Source organism: Vombatus ursinus, unplaced genomic scaffold, assembly GCF_900497805.2.
Source record: "Vombatus ursinus unplaced genomic scaffold, bare-nosed wombat genome assembly UNPS02014810.1, whole genome shotgun sequence".
In the NCBI taxonomy this organism is placed as follows: domain Eukaryota; kingdom Metazoa; phylum Chordata; class Mammalia; order Diprotodontia; family Vombatidae; genus Vombatus; species Vombatus ursinus.
Window position 1 is genome coordinate 1,067,109 of NW_020954588.1, and position 25,697 is coordinate 1,092,805.

The 25,697-nt window shown below is 38.5% G+C and overlaps 1 pseudogene; it reads right to left on the minus strand.

The window, feature by feature from the left end:
- LOC114053142 lies at nucleotides 1-25,181 on the minus strand (annotated as a pseudogene).
- Between the last annotated feature and the right edge of the window lie 516 nt (nucleotides 25,182-25,697).

A 25,697-nucleotide genomic window follows, 5' to 3' on the forward strand; every position in this document is an offset into this window, starting at 1 on the left:
TCATATAGGACAAAAGCTCCTCCATGCCTCTGAGAACACTGGACCAGGCACCCTTGACAAAACCTTTGCCACACTCATCTTTGTCAATCTTCCTCCAGCATCCCAGTGTACATAATATCAACTCCTTGACACCCAGACTGCATCATCATTTGCCGCTTTACTGTATCAAAGGGATAGCAGACCATATCTGTCACAGCAGGCACTGATTGTGCAGTCATCCAACTTATCCCAATTTGAGCATTCTTAGGGTCTGGGAGCATACCTTTTGCTGTATCATAGATTCTATTGATAATAATACCCTGTATGGTGACATTAGAAACTTCATATGAATCATGGATTCCAAAAGACTTGGTAATTTTCACAAGGCAGTCTCTTGTGGCCTTGAATTTTCTCTCAGTATCAAATTTCTCAACATCAACTACTCACAAAATTCAAAGAGCAGACAAAGCTGAGATAAGTGACTCCAGCTATATCACCAGAAGCAAGATTATCAGCAAAATATCTCCAGTGCTTTTCCTCCATATGGTCATCCACTCCTCCCCCAAACCTCTGCTCATGCTTATCCTTAAAGGCAAAGTTATAGGCCTGGATGGGGACGGATCTGGTGACATTTACTAAGTCATATCCTACCAGAAGGAAAGTGCTCCCTGATCCTTCAGAATTCAGACTATACAATCCATTGTACTGCTTATCAACAGCAACTTTTTTTACTTGTATGCTGCACCAGCACTAGTAGGTTGATTGTCTCAATGGGGGCCCTCGTTGTCTTGGAGATCACAGCTGTGATGTCACCGGCCAAGAAGTCCTTGGTGCAGGAAATGGCCTATTTCATCACAATTGCAGGCGGGGTAGGTAGTAGAGCTGGAGGGGAAAACACATGTGAGAGGGCCAAAAGATGGGGAACATGTTGCTACCTACATAGACCCTTGCTAAAGCTTGTACTGAAAGTATTTCCTTCAATTATGATAAAAAAAAAAAACTATTATTCTAAGAAAGGGTCCACTGGCAACACCAGACTGCCCAAGAAGTCCATAACACAAAGATGATGCTCTAAATGCAAAAAAAAAAAAATAATAATGTCAAGGATGTCCTTTCTTTAGGAATATATGATTTGACCACGAGAGTGATATATCCCATGAACCAAGGATATAGGACATTTTAAGTGCTTACAATTAATAGGGGGCAGCTAGATGGTGCAGGAGATAGGGTGCTGGGCCTAAAGTCAGGAAGACTTATCTTCCTGAGTTCATATCTGGTCTCAGACACTTACTAGCTTTGTGACCCTGGACAAGTCACTTAATTATGGTTGCCTCAGTTCAATGAGTTGGAGAAGAAAATGGCAAACTACTATAATGTCTTTTCCAAGAAAACCCCAAATGGAGTCATGAAGAGTGGGACGCAACTGAAACAAATGGACAATTAGTAGAATGTAGAATGGAATAATTATATTGATTAAATTTGTCAAAACCTACATGTAAGAAAATGAGAAAAAAAAAGGACCAGCTAAGTGTGAATCAAGAGTCCTATGTTCAAAGGCAAAATAATTTGTAGCAGGAAGACAGATGATATTATCAGTAGGGCATACACTTTAAGTTGCTCTGGCAGTTGTAGTGACCAATTCTCCTTGCTCTACTTTATCAGCTGGTTTCCCTTTTGACCAGTGACATGCATTTATGAAATTGCTGGCCAAGGAGAGAAGAGAAAATCTGTGTGCAAGGAACATAGCCAGACCAACAGATGTTAATCAGTGGATACAGAGAGTCCTAAGCATGATAGAGGAAAAAAAAATAAAGCTCACAAACACCTTGGATAGAAAATGTATCTATACTTGAAGAAAGTCTAGACTAATTCAAGAGAGTATGGAAACGAATGCTACATTTTGCGTAACAAACTGTGACAGGATCAAGGGTGATGTAGCTGAAAGAGCTTTGATTGTAGAGTTAAGGACCTGGGTTCACATTCTGACCCTGCTACCTATGTCCTACGTGACCATTACCTTTGTATGCTTCAGTTGTTTCATATGTAAAATGAGGAGACCGGATCAGATGATGTTTAAGGTCTTTTCCGGCTTAAAATCATTTGAGTCCATGGGGTCAACATTCAACTGTTTTGGCGACAAAGTGCTTAGAAACTCTGTGATGGCTGATGCTGCAGTTGGAGTCAGAAAACATGAGCTGCTCTGTCAATTGTCTTGCCAGGCACTGGCCTGTGGGATAGGGATGTAAAGACAAACGTCACATAGTCATGGCCCCTGAGCAGCTCCCAACTGAGTCCTAAAGAGGCTGAGTACTTTGCCCAAGGTTACACACATAGATAGTAACAGTGGTAGGATTTGTCCTCCAATTCCACATCCACATCTAGTCTCATCCTGAAACATCATGCCTTCCACAATACATTTTCCACTTCTCCTGTTCTCTTTAGGTAAGGCTAGTTGTACCACCAGGCCTTTGCATAGCTGATCTCCCATGTCTGGAATGCATTCCATTTTCAACTCTGCCTCATAGAATCCTTCACTTTCTTCAAAGTACAGTTCTGCTGCCACCTCCTATATAAGGGACAGGTAGGTGTCACAGTGAACAGAACCTTGGGCCTGGACTCAGGAAGACCTGAGTTCAAATCTGGCCTCAGACACTTAGTAGCTGTGTGACCCCGGGCTGTTTCAGTTTGCTCATCTGTAAAATGGGATTAGTGATAGCACCTACCTTGCAGGGTTGTTGTGAGGATCAAATGAAATAGTATTAGCAAAGTGCTTAGCACATAGTAAGTGTTATATAAATGTCAGCTATTATCATATCACATTACATTATATTCTATTACATTGCATTGTATTGTTATGTTAATTATGTTTCAATTATATATTATACATAATATATTAATATGGTATATAAGTATATATAATGATATTATTAATATATGTTATGCTATATTAATTATGTTAAGATATTGTTATATTAATTAGATTATTATAAAACCTTTTTATGATCTGTTCCATTGTTAGAAGTGCCTTCCTCTTAAAATTACGTCAAATAGCTTTATACTTTGCATATACTTATGCATGTGTAAGTTTTATTCTCCCTCCTCAAAAAACATCAGTTATGTGAAGGCAAGTCATATTATTTTGTTTTAATATCCCTACCATAGAGTCTTGCACAAAGAAGTTGCTTAAGAAATGTTTGTTAAATTGAATGAAATTCTCTGAATCCCCAAATAATTCCAGTCCATCTTCCACATGACAGCCTTTCTTGTGGAAATGTTTTGAGCCTCTTTCTCATGCTGAAAACATTAGTTCATCCCCTTTTCACAACCCTTATATCCAGTTAGTCTCCAAGACCATTCAGTTTTGTCTTTGAAATGACTCTTCATTCCTTTTGCTAACTCCCAAATTCAGCTCCTTACACATAGATTACTGGAATGGCCTCTCTCCACCTGGTAGACTCCTTTACTTCATGCCCTTAGCTCATGCATCCAACAAACTATTTTCACAGGCCCCTTTCCTTATAGGATAATTTGGTCCAACTCCCTCCTTTACAGATAACAAAATCAAGGTTGAGTCTAAGTGTATCTTCAAGCTCACAAAGGTGTATCATGGAACCCCAGAATGTCAGATGTGTCTGAACAAGAATCTCTCCTACAATATTCTTTGTGATTTTGTGAAATAACCTGCAGAAATACTCATCGGGGAGTCATATTTTAAATACTGGTCCTCTGCAGATCCAGACCCTTTTCCATTTGGCCAAGTTATAGATACTACTCAAACACTTTGAATTCCTCCTTATTTCCTGTGACTTCAAATCTAAATTCCTTGTCCTGACTTTCAAGGTCCTCCATCATATTTTCTTGTTATACCTGGCCAACCACATTGTTCACTATCCACTCCCACATGCATTTTCCATTCTGCTCACTCTACCACCAACACAAAGTATTTCTTGTCCCCTTGGAGTTTTGCTCAGATTCTTTCTTTTGCCTGGAATGTTCTCCTTCCTGTCTCTTATCCATCTTTCAAAGCCCAGGTTGAAATCAACTTCCAAACAAATGGGGGGGAGTCTGGAAGTAGCTTGGGGTGGGGGGAGAAGTTCCATTATTCTATGCATGAGTCAGATTACATATAAGTATAGGTTTCAGGATCTACACAGTGAGATATTGACAAGATAGATTACACATGGAGGAAACTGAGTAGTGTAAGGAAGAGTCAGAATACTATATCACAAGAGGAAACTTCAGCTATTTATCTTGGAGAAGAGAAAGCTTGCGGGGTACAGGATTGCCTCAGATATTTTGAAGGCTTTCCTATGAAGGATGCACAATTATCTTGTTTCTCCAGAGGACAAAACCAAATAGATAGAACCTTAGAGAGTTATAGGGAAATAGATTTGGTTCAACACATGACTTTGATAAGATCTACTCTAAGTGTAAAGTGGTGACACTTTCTGGTTTGAATATGTTTTATTTATTGAAAGGTATAGAAAAAATGGCATTTGTATGAGGCATACCAAAAAAATCAGCCCTTAGTGGTGGGGAGAAACACAGATAAGAAAAGATTGGATGTAAGGTTGCCTCTTAGAGAAAAAAAATGATTTACTACAGGCAAATGTGGCCAAAATGTCTTGTTTTAGAGTTCATTTGCATATTATTGTTGTGCATATTTTGAGGATATCTGCAGAAGCCTGATGCTTAGAACATTTTAGTAACTATGGAAAATTGTACATTGCCTGTCTTCAAAGGTTTTGAAAGAAAGGTGGATTTGAATTTCTCACCCTAAGGGAGAAGTGAGGCACCTCATACAAGGAGAGCCTGCTTTAAGGCAAAAGTCATAAGAGATCAGTCAGTGACCAAAGACAGAATCAGAGCAGCTTAAAGCACTGTAGAGAAGGAAGAAATAGCATAAACCAGAATAGAATCAGAGTTACTCTGATACATTTCATGAATCATCACTGGTAGTTTCATCAAAAAATTAAAACTAAATAAAGGTGGGAGTAAGAGAATGGGACCAATGGGCATTAAATTTTTATGTTTATCTTATAAGAAATGATAATTCATAGTGAACTTGCTAATATTTGAAATAAGAAACATAAAACAAACAAATAAAATATTTCCAGGAGTCCTATTGTGAGGTTAGGATGAAGATAGATTGCATTAAAAAGGCCTGTGACTTTAGTTACCTTCATTCAGATGATTTGTGAAGGAGATCATGGGTCCTCAACTAGACTTGTGATGGGAACTGATGAACATGTCCAAAGTGTTGTCATTTATTTGGAACTACTGATGATATTGGAGGTATTATTATTTATTCAGTGGACTCCATTTTTCTGGTGTAGTTCTTGGCCATCATAATTGTTTTTATTTTTGTTTTTAATCTCAGAAGATCTCATGCCTTCACTGTTTCAAGAAGATAGCTTCTATTGTCTTATTGACTCTTATGTTAATTTCCTGCTCTAGGATTGTTGCTAGACTTGTTTTGTTTCTTTTAGCAGTACAACATCACCTAGAAAATTTTGGGGACCTCTCCCCATGGGATGGGATATAGTAGGAGCTTAGCCTTCATTAGGAAGCAGTGGTTGGCCTCTCTGCACCATTGAGGGCAGAAACATGATCATGTTCTTGCCACTGTTATGGCCATTGCCATAGTCTCTTTCTTCTCCATTTCTGTCCCTTTTCTCAGCCTAGTTCAGTCCTTTTTTTTCTTTTTTTTAAGCAACTGGGGTTAAGTGACTTGCCCAGGGTCACACAGCTAGTAAGTGTCAATGTCTGGTCTGAGACTGGATTTGAACTCAGGTCCTTCTGACTTTGGGGCCGATGCTCTATCCACTGTGCCACCTAACTGCCCCCTAGTTCAGCACTTGATAGGCCAGGTGTGGTTTGAAGCATTATAGGCTTAACCTGTGCTGTTAAACAGCATTAGTAGTTTTTCCTGGGTGCTAACTACCTGTAGGTTGTCATCCTGAGTTCCTGACTTGGTGACCATGAAAGAGAATGACATTTTATGTCCTTTTTACATTGAAGTGTGTTTCTTTAAGACCTGATTGGTGCTTTTTGATTGGATTTTATGACCCATTATTGCTTACTACATTTTAAATCTTGAATCTGTTATAATGGATTAACTTAGGTTCAGCCCCCAATAATTGTGATAAGATTCTGTGAACATAGAGACTAAATAGAAACGCTCTATATTTTGTCAAGGAATTGGAGCTGTTATACAAGCATGTTAATAATTAAATATAATTTATAATAACAGCAGCATTTATACAGTGCTTTAATGTAAGTAAAATGCTTTATGTGTATTCTCTCATTTGACCTCTACAACAACCTTGGGAGATTGTTGCTATTATTATCTCCATTTTATAGATGAGGACACTGAGGCAGGCAGAGATGAAGTAACTTGCCCAAGATCACATAGCTAGTAAATGTCTGAGGCTGGAATTGAACTCAGTTCTTCCTGATTCCAAGTTCAGTGCTCTGTTGAATGCATCACATATTGTATAGGGAGAAGGGCTATTTGTTAACAACAGAATGTGGATTCCAAAGTAAATAATGGAAAGACACTGAGAGTGGAAGAGACACAGGAGGGATGGTGATGACATGGTCATGGCAAGGAAGGAGTAGAAAGTAATGGTCAGGAAAGGCTGCTTTGAGCTAGGTAGGCAGCCTGTAACTCAGAACCAAATGGATTTTTAGGGGAGTCAGAGAAGTAAATTGTCATGCTTTTCATGGAAGCAATTATAATATTGATTTGATTATTAGTCTGAACAAGAAGAAGGCATATCTATATGTGACTTTTGTCAAGGATATTTGTTGTGTGACAATGTGAACACTGTATAATGCATTAATAAGTGTGAGGGCATTTAAGAGAGTAAATCAGGGAGAAAATGACAAGCTAACAATAAAAAAGCAGAAAGTTAAAAGCTGAATAGAATGCATTAAGTATCACAATACTCATATCACTTTTTTTCATTAGCCATTAAGAGAAAGACAGAGATAAGAAAGAATCAAGGGGTTAAAAATTAAATAAATCAAGTGTGAGATGTTAGCTAGGGATCTATTAATAAAAAGGAATGTCTTTTCTGACCTTTGAGAAGTCCATGAAAGATAATATACCTGAGGCATCCAAAAAGACTAAAGGTGTGTTTACAGAGACTTAAGACCCAAGGCCAGGCATAATTTTTTGTCTAAAACTTCTTGCAGTGAAGAGGCCACTTCAGTTTGACTTACGAATCATACAGTGAGGAATATCAGGTGTGTACTTGATTAGAATGGAAGTCACATAAAGAAAAGCTAATATCATATCAATAAAGCACCTCTTACAGAGAAGAGGTTATTTAAAAGGTAATCGGCAAATCTGACTTTTCAAAGCACTCATTCATTTCTCTCCCCCCCCCCCCCACTGCTATTTAACTCTTCTGGTACAACACTATTCAATTAACCATCTTAGAGTTCATGACTTCTCTCCTCATATAAAATAATAATTACTAATAATCATTCTTTGGCAGTGGGGATAGCATATTCTTTCCCTTCCAGTATTAACTTTACATTGGCCCTGTTTGCCTCTTTGGCCCAAAATGGAAAGAGTGTGCTTCCTTGGCGCAGCATATACCAGTGACAACAGGAAGGGGAGGAAAATCATTAATTCTTCCCTAAGAGAGAACAGATGGAGATAGAAATCAAGATGGGAAGAGAGCGTATAGCCCTGGATTGCTGATCAAAAGATTTCTCCCTGCCTTCCCACTCGACTCTGGATACCACCCAGATTAATGGAATCAATCAGTTTGATTAGTGAGCACACCAATATGTGCTGATTGAAAACCAATGAGGCAAGTAACACTCAAATGGCCTTTAAAAACAGTAACACGGAATTGCAATATATTCTAAAGCTGAAACATATTTGTTGTCAGTTAAAACCAGTGAATATGGGTAGGAGAGCCAAATGTGGGAATTCTAGTATCAAGGCAAATTTAGTTGTGCGTGGAGGGTAGGGGGTGGTACAGAAGGATTCACAGAAGGTACATGGGAGCCAGGTTCCCCACAGTTGTCTGCAATAGTTCTGGGAGAAGAGGCTATCCATCTCCTAGAGGGTACAGACTCAGCCCATGCAGCATGACAATTACAGCAGGCAGAAAGTAGGGTGATGCTCCTGTTGCTACGGTACTCTTTAGAAAATGTGTCAGAGATCCTGGGTTGTCATCAGGCATTGGGAAGCTAGATGAGAACCAAGAGGCAAAGGTATGTTAAACCTGAGGATCGTGACAGGGACGAAGTGTGTAACCACGAGCAAGCTGTCAACACATTTGGGCAAAGTTTAGTAGGAAATGAGCTAGATTCAGAAACAGGAGATTGAAAATCCCATCTCAGACCCTGAGGAAGTTCTGAAAGTCTTTGGCCCTCAGTAGTTCCCTCATCCTTTAAATGGGGATGATTATAATTGTATTATCTACCTTAAAGAGTTATTTTAAGGATTAACACTATATAATATATAATTATTCTTATTATGTGCATACATAAAATATGCTCAACACATATACATACATATATGAATACAAATATAGATACAGACACACATACACACACACACACACACACACACACACACACACAGAGGCATAGGGACTGGATCTAATATTTCATTAGTGTAGGGAATTCCTGGATGAAGAAACTCCCTTTACTAGTTGCTCTCCTTTCTTCACATCTTTCCCTACTCCAATCCAACTCCCACACTGCTGCCAAAGTGATTTTCCTTAAGTGTAGATCTGACCATCTCACCCCCCACCCCCACCCAATACACTATAATGACTACTGTATTTAGGATAAAATATAAACTCACCTGTTTTGTAAAGCCCTTCACATTCTGCCATCAGTCTCTCTTTCCAGCCTCATTACATGTTACTTCCCTATGTATAGTGTACTGTTAAATCAAATTCTTCTTCATACTGTTTCTCATAATGGGCCTCCATCTCTTATCACTATGACTTTGCACTGGTCATATCTCATGCTTGGACTACACTTCCTCTTCACCACTGCCTATCAGAATCCCCTTCTTCCTTTAAGATCTAGCCCAAGCGCCATCGGCTACATAAAGCCTTTCTGGATCCCTTATCTGCTAGTGAACTCCATCCTTAACTACCTTGAATTTATTTCATGTACAGAGTGTTGTCCTTTTTGGATTTGGACAATTATATTTGTGGAAAGGTTTAGAAACATAGATGCTTCTGAGAACCTAAAGGAAAGCAGTGTCTTAGATGAAGGTATTGAAAAGACTTGAGAGAAGAAAGATCCTCAGAAGGAAAAGTACTTGAGGAAAGCAAAAATGGTCAAAGTATCTTGTTGAGGCAGATAAGTAGATCCCTCCATGAAAGCTGATGAAATCACCAAGTGAAATAAAATATAGACAGATGAGCAAAGGGACTAGGACAGAATCCTGCGTGACACCTACCATTAGTGGCCATGAACTAGATGAAGAACTAGCAAAGGAGACAGAAGGAGTGGTCTGATGGGAAAGAGAGATTTCCTGAAAACCCAGAAAGAAGAGAGTATCAAGAAGAGGGCGATCAACAGCGTCAAAGACTTCAGAGAGGTTAAGGAGAACGAAGATTGTCCAGAAGACAGCTGGATTTGGCAGGTAGGAGATCACTGGTCATTTTAGAGAGTAGTTCTAGCAATATGATGAAGTTGGAAGACATATCACAGTGGGTAGAGAAGAGAATGAGAGGAGAGGAAGTAGTGGCAGCTATTGTAAATGGCCTTTTCAAGGAATTTAGTTACAAAGGGCCAAAGAGATATATGCTAATAGCCAAGATAGAAGGATTGAGTAAGGGTTTTTTGAGAAGGGGGGAGATGTGGGTATATTTGTTGGTAGTAGAGAAAGAGCCAGTGTATGTGGAGAGATTAAATATAAGTGAGAGGCTAGGGATGTCAGAAGGGACGTTTTGGAGGAGATAGGAAGGAATGGGATTTCTTGTGCAAGTGGAGGAGTTTGCCAAGGTTAGAGGTAGGGTTACTTCTTTGTGTAAGATGAAGGTGAAGGATTAATTTAGAAAACTATGGAAAAAAATAAAAATAGAAGCAAGGAACTAAGAATAGAAAAACCCTGTGGTTTCATTTTTTAAAATTAATATAGTTAGAGATAGCATCGAAAATTATGAAAGCAGAGGTCTTAATCTAGAATTGTTATTATTCCGTTATTTTTATTTCACCAGAATCAGTAAAATATATGCACTTATGCCAGGTTAAAAGATATAGGCTATTTAAGAAGGGCTGATCAATGTTATTACTTGTTTTTTCTTTTTTTTGGAGGCAGAGTTAAGTGACTCACCCAGGGTCACACAATAGTAAGTATCTGAGGCCAGTTATTGCTTGTTTTTCTGGGCCTGTGATATAGAATTGCCAGGTGGGGAAATTTCTTTTGCCAAGGCTGATCTGTAGCCGGAACTGGCCTATGATTGAATCTTGGAGGGTATTTTGGGGGCACTGACTGATTAAATTACTTGTTTGTGGTCACACAGTGTGTGTCAGAGGCAGGACCTGAATCCAGATCTTTTTGGTTCTATGGCTGGCACTTCTAGTTGTTACTTCATACTTGTGATGTAAGAAGTGTGGGTGGAGAAGAGGAAAGGAAGGAAAGAAGCATTTATGAAATGTCAGGCATTGTGCTAAGTACTTTATAGACCTCATTTTAACCTCACAACAACCCTAAGAGGTAGATGCTATTATAATTCCCATTTTACAACCAAGGAAACTGAGGTAGAGAGCTATTAAATGACTTTCTTAGGATTCCACAGCTAATAAATGTCTAAGGCAGGATTTGAATCCAGGTCTTCATATCTTTGGGCCATCTAACCACTTGCCAAAGGCAGTGGTATTTGCTTATATTTTAATATTGGTTACATATTCTCAAGATTAGTATAAAGAAGGCTAAAAGGTAAAGACTTGCTAGGTTAAGTAAAAAACAGAAAAAATATAAAAATATATCATGATAGGATTATGACACCAACCCTCATTTTATAAATATAAAATCATCTTTAGGTAAATTGATTGACTTATTGAGTTATAGTTATTTAGGACTAACAGGTGAAACTAGTAGGAATTTTAGTATTTTTTTCCTAGCTATTTGCTTGACAATATTTTTCTTTACTGTTGTCTTCTGTATTCACCAAAGGTGGGGTCCAAATTGAAAAAAAATTACTAAGAATTTTAAAAATCTGTCAAAGTGAAAGTAATTTAAGCCTAGTGGCATGCTAAAATATACTTTATTCACAAAGCTTGCTCGAGTATCTCAGCCAAGATGGAGGGGAACCTAGATCTGGGTAAGAGCCAGGATCCAAGCGAACAGACCTTTTGCAAGACTCGGCAGGCGCTTAATGGTACTGAAAATCTGCTAAAACTTTCCAAACCCATTGACTTATTTTTCTCATATTTTAGACAAAAGAATACATTTACTGCCCAGAGACATTTACATTTTCCCTGTAATTATTAGGTTTATACATTTTATGCAGATTTCAAGTACATCCTTTGCTTGTAGTAGGGAAAAAAAAAAAAAAACTTTTGCCAGCTGTGAGCATTGTCACATTCACTGAATTCTTTTTCATGGGTTATCTCAGTTAAGGGGAAATTTTTGAATATGCTTTTGAAGTTCTAAACTGATAGTTATCATTGACTGCTTTGTGTCCTGGGCTGGGCTGGAGATACTGAATGTGTGCTTTGTGGATGGGACCAGCTATAGCTTGCTCAGCTTTATGACTACTGCTTTGTCAGCAAAACATGTTTTTTTTGATTTGTAAAAGTCCATTTAGAACTGGGGCTATTTCTTTTGATGGGGATAGTGCTTCAGAGCTATAGGATTGAAATGATAATTCCAGATGTGCATCTTTTCCTTAGAGCTACCCAACACAGTGGGTGAATTTAGAATGCATTAAAAAAATGCAAATAAATCACATTGTTTCCTCCATCGACTTGCTTTTGCTTAACTTTCAACACAATTTCTTCTTCTAGTTATATTTAAAAATTTTAAATGGAAAAATACTTAATTTTTGCTTTAGTATCCTATTTCAGATGCATTTTTCTCTTTTCTCCACAGATGAAAATGACTTCTCATTTGGTATCAACAGTCTTTAATAGTTGTGACAGGGTTTTCTTTTTCCTTTCTTTCTTTCTGCTTTCTTTATTCTTTCTTTCATCCTTTATTTCCTCCTTCCTTCCTTCCTTCTTTCTTTCCCTTCTTCCCTTCCTCTCTCCTTTTCTCCCTTCTCTCTTTCCTTCCTTCCTTCTTTCTTTTTTCTTCCTTTCTTTCTTCCCTCCTTTCTTTCCTCCCTCCTTCCCTTTCTCTGTCCCTCCTTCCTTCCTCTATTCCTCTCTTTCCCTCTCCCACATTCCCCCCCCCCCCCATGATTTTGAAGCTAACTCCATTTTATACTTGAGGAAACAAAGGCGCTAGACTGCATGGAATTGGGTCAATAATATATAGAGCCAGGCAGAATGGATAGTAGATGAAACACCGGAATCAGAGTCAAGAATGCTTGGGTTCAAATGCAGCCTCTGATACTTAAAAGTTGTATGATCATTTCTGTGTCTCAACTGCTTTATCTGTAAAATATGGATTGTCATAGCTACCTAACTCAGAGGGTTATTGTAATGATCAAATGAGGTAAGGTAGGCAAATATATCCATAGACCAGTGTTTCTGTGATTTGAATACTCTCTTCAGCAGCTGCAGTCCACAGCCCTCCTCTGCTTGCCCCTCTTGTATGACTCTATTAAATGGCCTGATGGGTAGAGCCCTAGTCTCTGGAATCAGGAAGCCCTGAGTTTAAATCCAGCCTCAGATCCTTATCAGCTGTGTGATCCTGGGCAAGTCATTTATCCCCTGTCTACCCCAGCTTTTTCATCTGTAAAAAGAGGATAATATTGGTACATACCTGCCAGGATTTTTGTGAGAATAAAATGAGATTTTGCAAAACACTTTGCAAACCTTAATGTCCTATATAAATGCTCATTGTTCCTTTTATGTCTTACTGTAAATCTGCCACAGTGTGTCCACTGAATATTCTGGGTGCCTTCAGCAAGAGGCTGTGCTGCATGGTGGCAGCAACTCATGGATTCAAATCTCAGAGGTGGTGCCATGCTTTGGTTAGACCACAGGACCTGGAGTAAGGAAGATCCGAGTTCAAATTCTGCCTCAGATTTTTATCAGCTATGTGATTCAGGGCAAGTTACTTAAACTCTGCCTCAGTTTCTGCATCTTAGAAATAAGGGTCATGAAAGCACCTTCCTCACTGGGTCACTGTGAGGAACAAATTAAACGCTTTGCAGACTTTAAATCCCTCTATAAATTTTAGCTGTCATCATCATCGCCACCTCTGACACTAAGTGTTTGACCTCGAATAAGTCCCTTAATTTGTAACTCTGTGCCCTAAATGCGTCATGTGTAAAATGAAGGAAAATAGTCCTGGTAGGAATGACATAGATATTTTTGTGAGGCTTCAATTACATGAGTGTAAAGTGCTTTACAAACTTGAAAGTGACATACAAACATCTGTCTTAAGAGGCAGTGTTGTATAATGGCTAGAGAGCCAGCCTTGGAGTGAGAGAAACCTTTGAGTCCTACCTCTGATCCAGAAGAGTAAGTGATCATGGGTAAGTCACTTAATTTTAGTGTTCTAAACAACTCTCTGAGACTCTAAATTGCAGAGAAGGTGTTTATACACTGTGAGTTCCCTATACTGAGGATCCCACGGACACAGGAACAATAATAATAAAAAATAATAATGATAATGATGATGACATCAGCAGTTCCTGTTAAAAATAAAGCGTGATATAAACATCAGTCATTCATTATACAGTGTGTGAGTTGCTGTATGAGAATTAGGCCACGCAAACTCGAGCTTTGTAGGCATCTTTTGTTCCAATCAAGTGTGACAACCCTGAATAACCTGGCCTATAGCTGAACCCTGTAGAGAGAGCTGATGGTTTCTTCTCCCAGCTGCACAGTTCTCTCACAAACAGCATTTTGAATTTGTTTTTATTTTTTCCATCTGCTCAGTATTCATTTATTTCTCAATTTATTATTCATTTCTTTATTATTCTTTATTATTCAATTCTCATGATATTTTATTACTTTTTTGTATCAGGATGTATCAGTATAATATTATGCAATACTATGTCCAAGCCTGATTGAATCCATGCTAGGCTGACAGTTTTTTTTTTCTTTAAAGCCTGGGTTTCATATCATCCAGGCTGGAAGTAAAGTGTCACTCATGTGGCCAATCTTACTACTATATTTCATGGCAGAGTGGTGTCTGGGCTGGTTTACACCTCCATAGGCAGCCTGGTAACCTTCTGGTCCCAAGTCTCAGTATATTGGTGCTGGACAAAATGTGGATACCCAGACATCTTTAGCCCTATTGTAGCTCAGAAATAACACAGTCTAGAAGCCTCAGCCACCCCAGCAACAGGAACTATAGGCATGTGCCACCATGCCTGGCTCTGATACTTAATTTCCATTTATCTCACTGATTTACACTTTTGAGGTTAATCTATCTGAAGTTAGTCTAACATAGTGACCATCTTAGTTCCTTTTTAATGTCAATTTAGGTTGAAATTGATTTTTTAAAAATAATTTTTCCAAGCCCTTTCCATTCATAGAGGTAATGTTATATCTTTTCTTTTCCATTCATATATGATTTCTAATCTTTCAACTATCACTAGTCATTTCCTTGTGTACTCAAAGATAAAGACCTAGATGTACTAGACTACTGTCTAACTTAGTCCCTAACTTCAGGACTTTTATAACTCTGATGGGACATATACATGTATATGCTAACGTATATATACATATATGTATATATACATGTGTATGTATGCATATATTCATGCACACACTTAAGAGGCAATGTGGCATAGCAGACAGAGGGCTTTGATTCATAAAGATTTGTGTTCAAAGCCCACTTCTGAAATTTATTAGCTCTTTGACCCTGGGCAAATAATTTATTCCCTAAGTTCTTCAAGCAACACCTTAGAACTTACGTATTGTGAATTAGTAGAGGGAGTTTCTATGCTGAAAAATCACAAACCATTGCCTATGTATCTATCTATCTATCTATCTATCTATCTATCATCTATCTATGTATCTATATATCTGTGTATCTATCTATCTCTAGCACAGTGCCTAGCCCATAGGTGTTTGTTGATCAATGGACTGATTTATTTATCTACATCTTCTTGTCTTGCCAACAGAAATTCACAAAGACCCTAGAATGTTGGATGAACTCCCATGGTAGACTCATGGGAAAATGTGGATAGGAATCAAACAAGATTGACACACATAAATGTGTCATGATCACCCAACACATTGATAAGATCACAGATCCATTTGACCATCTAGGTATATACTTATGGATATACACATCAGCCTCTGGTAACAATCAGTAGTTTTATGTGAAGGCCACGTAAGAGAAGCACTTCAAAACTCAGATGTCTCAGTTTTGTCTAATTCCCTTTTCCACTAACTAGTCTACGTACTCTTTCCTCTCTCTATCATTATATCTACAAAAATGTCAGATGCTGCTTTTGGTTTTTGAATCTTACTTTAGATCTGATGTTTCTGATTTCCATTCCCCCATTAATGGAGCTAATGCACAATGCTGCAATGACCATGCATGGATGACTAATTTTCAAAGAATTAGAATATGACACAATATGGGTGCTCAAATGATCCAGAAAATTGATTGTTCTTCCGTGATTAAAAAAAGAACCAGAGGATCTTAGAATGCCTTGAACCTTCAGTGATGGGGAGCTCCCTGACCCCCAAAGCAGTCCATTTTACTTTTTAATACCTTTAATTGTTAAAAAAGTTTTGTTCTTACCTTTGCTTCAAGTTACTCCATGGTCACTTACACCACTTTACCCTAATTCTGCCCCTTGGGACTCAGTAGAACAAGTTGAATCTCAACAATTTGCTCATGTCAACTCTTCAAATATTTGAAGATAGCTGTCATATACCTTTAAAATTTTTTGTTTCTCCAAGTCAAACATACCCAGTTTCTTCAAATGATTCTCACATGGCTTGGTTGCCATAATTTTCATCATCTTGGTCGTCTCCCTTGGATCTTTGCCAACTTTTCAGTGTCTTTCCTAAAATATAGCAAACCGGGGCAGCTAGGTGGCACAGTGGAGTCAAGAGGACCTGAGTTCAAATGCGGCCTCAGACACATAACACTTACTAGCTGTGTGACCCTGGACCCTGTGTGACCCAAGTCACTTAACCCCATTGCCTAGCTAAAATATATATATATATATATAGCAAACCAGTAGCTACTCTGTACTTCTTCTATCTCGCACAGGTCAAGCAAGACACTAAAAACCATTATTTTATTTGATAACCAGCCCCTATGGTTATGTTTAGCAGGCAGCTGACTAATTATAGAACTTAATACAATGGAAATTTCTCTTGCCCCTACATAACTTCCACCATTTTCCTGAGCTCCATTGGGTAATGGAATAAAAAAGAATTCTGCTAAAATTGCAAATATGTTACTCGGGAAGGGTAAAACCTGGAAAGAATGACACACGAAACAGGTATGTTTTGATAACAGCAGAGAAATGGGAAAGATCTGCACCATGGACCATATCCTGGTAGGGCAGTTCCAGGTGGAGGGCAAGAAGGCACTTCAAAGTTTGGATGAAATTATGTGACATCACTGTCTGGGGAAGTTGTGACAATTAAAAAAGGGATCCTGGAGAGGTACCAAAAACAAACAAACAAGCAATATTTACTAACCTTGAAATTTTGCTTAGGGCCAACCTTAAGGCTGTACCTATGAAGGATCTATTTAACAGAAAGTTTCAGTTAATAGAACACCAGATAACAGAATTTATTTACTGTAGTAATCCTCTGAATGGATTTTTAAAAGCCATGATTGCTTTGAAAGTAATTCAATTTTTTCAAAGGATGCTGGTAATAATTTTTATTAAGTTTCTGAGAAAATACACTCATCCCTTGAGAATATAGCTTATCAAGACATGGTATTAATGGACTGGCCACAGGATGTATTCCAAAATGACAGTGGTATTGAAGGGGGGGGTTTGAGGTGCTCTTAGATGCACAAAGGCACCCCAAGATCGTGGGAAAAAGCCCAAATCACGGCGCGGATCTGCCTGAATGAATTCAACTAAACTTCCAGCCAGAGAAAAAGTTTATTAAAGATAAGCATATAGGCCAGACTCCAAAGGAACCCAAACATCAGTGATCTAAATAGGGTACAAGGTGGTCAGGTGATGCTGGCAAGGATGAGCAGCTTGAAGCAGTCTAGAAAGCTCAGCCTCTGAGTGGGGGCTGGGGCTAGGGTGGTCAGGCCAGGTGACGCCCTTAGAATGGGCGGGCATGAGGGGTCTCAGCTTCTAAGCTTGGGAACAGCTCAGCATCAGAATGGGGGAAAGGTGAGCCTTTAGTACAGACTGATTGGGGAGGGGCCAAGCAGTTTGGAGTGATGGGAGGAGGGGTCCAAGGAGTGGCCAAGCAGTTTAGGGTAAGGGGAGGAGGGGTCTAGGGAGATCTGCATGGGGGTGGCCAGCAAGCTGGGGTGAAAGGAACACTGGTGCCTAGCTAGGATTAAGGGTGGGAATGGCCAGAAAGGCAAAACAATGGGAAAGTCAGTTGATGGGGGAGGTGGGTCCTTTGGAAAAGGGTCCAGGTGAGAATTTCCGTTTGGAATGTCTGAGTGATTTGAACGGACAATGAGAATAGATAATGAAGGGAGCTGGAAGGGGAAGTTTGCTTTCAAAAGGCTTTCAAAGGGAAATAAGGCAGTTTCTAAAACTTTAAGGGTTTCCTGGGACGGGTAAACAAAACTGAAGCCAGGTTCTTTTTGGAGCCAGGGAAGAAAGATGCATTTGAATAAGCTTTCAAATTGAGAGAGATACAGTGAGTCTATAAGGAATCTAAAAGTTTTAAGGTTTTTCTGGGAATTGTAGGTAAACCTCTTCATTATTAGTAAGCAGTGTTCTTGGGCTATGGGCAGAAAGTTACCACAAAACCTCCATAGGCAGGAGTGGGGAACCTGCAGCCTTCAGGCCACGTGTGGCCTTCTAGGTCCTTGGGTGCAGCCTTTCAACTGAGTCCAAGTTTTATAGAACAAATCCTTTTGTTAAGGGGATTTGTTCTGTGAAGTTTAGATTCAGTCAAAGGGCTGCTCTTGAGGACCCAGAGGGCCACATATGACCTTGAGGCTGTAGGTTCCCTACCCCTGCCCTAGGGTCTGGTCAGTAAGTAGAGTTTCTAGGGGAAGCAGTTTGTGGCTGCTTTGACCTGAAGGCATCTCCCACTTCATAAATGGCATGTTTTCCCAAGGGCAAAGGGGCAAATGTTCCATTATCTATTATGTTGGCTCCAAAATTTTTATTGTACATCTCATCAGTAAAAAATAATTTTAAGGGGCAGCTAGGTGGTGCAGTGGATAGAGCACTGACCCTGAAGTCAGGAGGACCTGAGTTCAAATCCAGCCTCAGACCAAACACTTGTCACTTACTAGCTGTGTGACCCTGGGCAAGTCACTTATCCCCAATTGCCTAAAAAAACAAAAACAAACAAAAAAAAATTTTAAACAAATGAGCACAACCCCATGTATGTGTGTGTGTGTGTGTATATATATACATATATATACATACTCATATATTATTCACATACCTATATATTATATACATAAATATTTAATTTTAAATGAATTGTACTAAGCCCTATAAAACTTACACAAAATAAAAATTAAAAAGGATAAAAAGGATTAAGGATGAAACAATATTTTGAAATTATTTTGTCTCTATACATTTTATATGGGCATAGTTGTTTGCATGTTATATCTCCCATTAGAAAGTAAGCTTTTGAGGACAGAGATTATTTCAGCCATTCTATGTATCCCTAGTGCTTAGCACAGTGCCTGGCATATAAAGGGTGCTTAATAAGTGTTTGTTGACTTGCTTCATCTATTAAAGGTGTGAAACACATTACTCTTACTAAAAATTTAATTACCAGGTCAGCACTCACTTAGTAACTGGGAGTTCTCACTTAGGAGACTACTGTTTTACTGGCAGGAGGTGGCCCAGTAGATAGAGGGCTGGGCCTCAAGTCAGGAAGCCCTGAATTCAAATTTGGCTTCAGACAACTTAGTAGCTGTGTGACTTTGAAGGAGTCACTAAACCTCTGTCTGCTTCAGTTTCTTCATCTATAAAATGGACATAATGATAGCAACTTATCTCATAGGGAATATCTCATTGTAAGGATCAAATAAACTAACATTTGTAAAGTCCTTACACATAGTAGGTGCTTTGTAAATGCTAGCTGTGATGATTACTATTTCTAGAAGGAAAACTTTCAAAAGCAGTGAACTCCCTATCCTTTCAAAGTTACTACGTACAAGTTTACTTAGTGCTGAGAGGCTGAGAAATTTAAATATACTCCAAATATATTCCCTACTTTGCTGCCAATTTCTCAAAGGATCTGAGGCCTTGACATGGAGGCTTTAACTTTTGATGCCTGCAATTTTTGCCCTGTTCTGACCCCACTATTGATTTGCCTGGTCAACCATTTTGGGAAGGCCCCATCCATGCCTCACTTCATTCCTTCCTCTCCAACCATCTTCCCAGTAGCTGTATCAACTGCTTGTATCTTTTCTTTTTGCTCAGCTGGAAACTCCCAAGATATGGAGCCATGATTAACTCTGTCATTGCTCCTGGAAGGGTTGTGTCAATTTCATCCCTTAATCTTCTCATTCACCATTCCTATCACTGTCCAGGGCCAGACCAAAGTGTTCCTACATGACTAATGTATGATATCTCTCTCTATTAGTCCCTCCTTAGAAGGTAGGGACTAACTTTACTTTTCCATTTGTATCCCTAGCACTTAACATAGTCTTTGGCACATAGTAAGCACTTAAGTGCTTTCCTATTCATTCATTCATCTATCCATCCATTCATGCATTCATTCTACAGTCAGATTTTCAGCAAACATTTTTTGTCTTGTTTAGACTTCCATATTAGCAGAAGAAAAATGTAAGAATGGTTCCCAACTAATTTATTGCTGTCCAGCAGAAATAAGAGTTACATAGCACATTCTTTTATTCAAGGTTGCTTTTTATTTTTTTGTACTCCTCCCTATAATATCTTTAAAGAAAAGAAGCATCTTTCAGGTTTAAGTTTGCTTTCTTCTATCCCCAATTAACATAGAATAAAAACAAAAATTGCATCAGGAATTGCATATACAATTAAAATTTGAATTAAACATACACATTAAATTCCTATTATGTGAAAGTTACTGAGCTAGGGGGATAAGGATATAAAGATCTCTCTCTCTCTCTCTCTCTTTCTCTCTCTCTCTCTCTCTCTCTCTCTCTCCCTCTCTCTGTCTCTGTCTCTCTCTGTCTCACTCTCTTACACACACACACACACACACACACACACACACATACACACACACACTGTGCCTGCCCTCAAGGAGTTTATATTCAATTTACTAGAAGGATAAGATATGTGCACAAGAACTCAATTAAAAATATAATGATAAATGCAAAACCATTTCAAGAAAGAGAGAATGCTACTAAGTAGACACCCCAATAAGGACTGTATCAGATGCTAAGAATGGTGCAGAGTTTAGATAAGGAATAGACCCTGCCCTCAAGATGCTTAAAGTCTAGCAAGGAAATAAGATGCCCATTGAAATCAATACAATTGTACAAAAGAGCCTGAATTTAAAATGAAATCCAAACAAAAGGACAGCTGCTAAGTGAAATACCAGGGTGCCTCAAATATGAGTTCTGTATAGAGGTCACATGCAAAGCATTCAATTGACTTGATTACCTCTGGGGATGAATAGGAAGCCGACTGATCATAAAACTGTTTTCAAGAACATTTTAAAAATGAAAGCAAATGCATTTTTTTTTAGCTGCAGAAGCATCATATTTGCTTATTTCCAAATCTGGGTAACAGTGTCTTGCTCAAATAAGCCTTCATAACCCAATGAGTCATGTGTTTGCTGTGTTTCTGCCTTAGCCCTGCAAGAGGGTTTCCAACTGTCCCTTTTTCAGCAGATGGAATATTCGCATGGGTCCATCCCCATAGCAACAGCAGCTGTACCAGGCAACCAGGGCTCGACTGATTTCCATCTAGCCCATGAGGTCGGCCGACCCTGCAGAGCCTCCTGGAGACTGACCGGTGTCCCCTGTAATTTAATTCAGTGTAACATTTGGGTTGACCTACATCTTGAGAAAGATTGCTCTCGTTTATATAATTTAATAAAAGTCACTTAAAAATAGAATCCCTCTAATGAAGCTTATTTTTCCCCTATAAATTCCCAACCTTTAAACCACGAATTTTCAAGAATTTGAATTATGCCCTATGAAATTACATTTCTTGACTTTAATAAATTTATCTATTAACGAACCAAACACTTTTCAATTAAGAGGCTAGGCATGTTAAGGCAATATGGTGCTATGGAAACATTGGTACTACCTAATATTTATTTCCGTGGCACCTGAACAGCATTTTATATACATTAACTCATTTGATTCTCACAATTGTCCTAGAAGGTAGATGCTGTAATTATCTCTACTTTACAGATGAGGAAACTGACACTCAATGAGGTTATGTGATTTTCCCACAGCCACACGGAGAATGAATATCTGAGACAGGATTTGGACCAGGTCTTCTTGATTACAAATCCAGTGTGCTATTCACTATAACATGTTGCCTCTCCATGAGTGCTGTACCTAAAGTCAGGAAATCTAGTTCTAATATTGGCCCTGACACTTGCAAGTGGTGTGATATTAGGCAGCCTCAGGGTCTTTATCTGAAAATATGGCAGTAAAGTTAGAAGATCTTATACCCAGAACTCCATGGTCTAATATACTGCATAATACACTTTTAATTTTTCTCTCATAGGTAGTATCTATATCCTAGGCTGTGTTAAGGATGAGTTCTGAACCTATAATTCCATTAATATAGATAACTTCTTTGTGGGGAAATTCCCTCTATCAATGAAGGTCGGCTCCTTCTCTGTAATATATAATCTCTGAGAGGCTCCTTTAGGCACTCTGGTAAAGTGATCCTCCCAGAGTCTTAGTGGATTGACATACTTCATTGAGAAGCATGATGGTACGATTAAAACAACATTGGACCTGAAGCACTAAACAGTAAAGTGACTTGCCCAGGGTCATTCAAACCAGTATGTTTCAGAGTCGGACTTAAACCCAAGTCTTCCAGGCTTTGCAGCCAGCTCTCTTTTATTCTCCTCTGCCTCTTATTGATTGTATTATGCTATATAGTTATTATTATTTCTTTGAAGAAGCTTTAAATAACTTGACATGTGAAAAGATTGACTGATCTTTGAATCTACATACCACCAAGCTATGTTATATCAGCTTTCAAAGAACATATACAAGGCTCAATTTCTGGCAAATGTCTTGTTTAGATTTTAAATAAAGTGAAAGTTGTCCAAAGTGGAATTGCAGGAGGAAGTTCTCTCTCACTGGAAGTCTTCAAGCAAAGATTGCTCAGATAGGTATTTATGTGAATATATATATACATATATGTACACATATTTTAATTAACTTTTTCAATTAATAATCCCCCTTCTCTTCCTTTCTTCTCCCCCACTCCCCATTAAGAAAGTAAGAAAAACAAAACCCCTGTTACAAACTTGTACAATCAAGCAAAACAAATTCCCCAATTGGCCATGTCCAATAAAACCTGCCTCAATCTACATTGAGTCCATTACCTCGGTGTTAGGAGGGGAACAGAATGTTTCATCTTGAGTCTTCTGGAAGTGTGGTTGGTCACTTCATTGATCAGCATTCTTATGCCTTTCAGAATTGCTGTCTTTGCACTATTGGTGCTATAGAATAAATTGTTCTTCTAGGTATGCTTATCCATTCTTCAAAATCTTCCAAGTTTTCTCTGAAACTATCTGCATGATTTCTTATAGCACAATAAGTCAATCACATTCATATACCAGCAATTGTTGGGCTCCCCAAAAGTTTTCAATTCTTTGCCACCACAAAAAGAGCTGTCAAATATTTTTATACACATCAGTTCTCTTCTTCTTTCTTTGATCTGTTTGGAGTATAGACCCAGTAGTGGCATTGCTGGGTCATGCAAAGTTTGCATGTTTCTAAATTGCTTTCCAGAGTTGCTAGATGAATTCTTGGTGCCACTAACAGTGGATTCTTGTTCAGGTATATTTTAGAACTCAGGACTTGGAGCCAGGAAGAACAGCATTTGAATTCTACCTTTTCTACTTATGCTCTTTGTGTACATGGGAAAGGGACTTTATGTTTCCAGGCCTCCAGTACCTCATTTATAAAATGAGGACTATAATACCTGTAGAACCTATTTCACAGGGTTGTTTTGAGGATCAAAGGTCACTAAGGTCCATCTTAAGGCTGAGATTATAGAATTCTCTGATCTGATTCTCTGATCTAAGGTCTTTTCTAACACTAAATCCCATGATTTATATATATTTATTATATACTTATATTTAATTATATTATTTGTTATATTATTTATTCTATTCTATTATATATTTATGTATTTATTATAATGAAACAATTGTAATTTATTGCAATGACATAATAATGACAATTCACATTTGTATAGCATATCACAATTAAAAACAACAACGACAACAACAACCCTTTCCTTGCATCAGACCTGTGAAAAAGGTAGTACTGGTTTTATTTTCAACATTTTGCAGAAGAGTGACCTGAGGCTAAGGGGTGTAAAGTGACTTGTGATCACATGCTAACAGCCAAAATAATCACACTTAGCCTTCTGATTTTTCATCCATATTAAGGGGCCCTATGTCACACTGCCTCTCAAAGATAACAGCAGTAATATGATAGCTAGAATGCAAAACGCTTTGCATATATTATCTCATATGAACTCTTTTGAGAAGGAATTTAGTGAAATTGAGGATGGTGCATTTTTGGTGAGGTATGGGAATAGCACATGTATGAAGTTTGCATAGAGTATTAAGATGCAAGTAAAATTGTTGCCCAACAGGTTTTTATCTTCTTGTTGCCTTCCCCATTCAAATGTAATCTCCCTGAGAGTAGGTCTTGTTTCATTCTTTGAACTTGCATCATCAATGCTAAGTATGATGCCTGGGATATAGTAGAGGCTTCATAAATACTTGATGATTGATTGACTAATTCCTTTCTGAGAAAAAAAATTACTGTGTCTTGAACTTCAGCTGCATCATTATGTTACCCGAAAAACCATATGAAAAGTTAAAAAAATATCGTCAATCACCTAGAAGTTGTCTACTTAATTCCAAATATCCTGATGCTTGGTGTCATGGAGACCAAATGTCCAGATGGCCGACTGAGATGTTCACTTTTCCATCGTTATGTATAGGTGTTATGGAAACAGAGTCCTAGGGCTATATACACTTCCTTAATAAAGCCTGTAATTTCATTGAAAATTTCCTGTACATGGGACATTAACAAGGAATGGAATTTGGTGTTTTATCCATTGGAGAAGCTTACCTGGAAGAACTTATTAGGACTTGATGCCCCTTTTAACAGAGTCCTTTGACTTGGACCATGAGGTTAATGTTACAGGGAGACTCTGATTGTCTGGGAGATTCCTCTGTCAGAGAACTATGTCATCCCCTCCTGTCACTCTCCCTATGCAGTTATCACATGCCTAGATGCTAGGCTCACAAAGGATGGGGGCAGGGAAGCAAAAGTAGTTGAGGCAGGGACAACAAGCTGCTTCCATACTTGGCTTCTTTCTTTGTGGATAATACGGCTCATTCATCTGTCCACTTGCCTGCCTTGTCCCTGGTATATCTCAGTTCTGGTGAATTTCCTGGATGCTGACTGGAAGGCCTTTGACCAATCCCCTAACACAGTTCCTTCAGTTCTTTCAATTAGGGGTTTTACTAAGTGACCTCTGAGGTCCTTTCCAGTTTAACATTTTATGATTTGGTAGCTCCTCAGATTGATGATGACTTATCTGGACATTGAACCTCTGACCTTTCTCTTTGCTTATCCCCCGCATACCCTCACCCCCAAATTGGGTTTGCTTCATTTCTGCTCTCCTGGTTTCTGACCTTATTGCTGCATTAACACCTGCTATTCACGTGTGGTCTCTTTCTCCAACCTCAGGTTATCACTAGATTTTGGCACCTGCTATTATTTACCTGCTACCATCCATGGTTTCGCACGACGTAAGTTCATACTACATGGATTTACAGTAACTTTTTAAAAAGCATAGGTTGGGATATTATTACCATATGTTAAATTCTAATGTCCTCACTGGAGCATTAGCATATGTTTTTCTTTTCTGAGAAGACTGAGTGACAGTGACTAAAGACATTATTCAGGAAAACTTTACTATCATCAAAGCATTAGTCACTTCAAATTTGGGGTGAATCAGCAGAGAGAAGCTAGTTGTAACTTGGGCATAGTTCCAAGTAAAATCTCCTGAGAATCAGTTCATATAAATGAGTATAGCTGTTTTCCTGCTAGAATTGTAAATTGTCATCCTACTCTAATGAGTCAGTATTTGGTTTGGGAAAGAATATTAGTATTTGTATTTTGTAACATTATGCACTGTGGGGGTGTGATAAGCATTTTCTCTAGAAATACAGCTTACAACCATTCTCTCTCTCTCTCTCTCTCTCTCTCTCTCTCTCTCTCTGTCTCTCTCTCTCTCCACTTATCTCTCTCT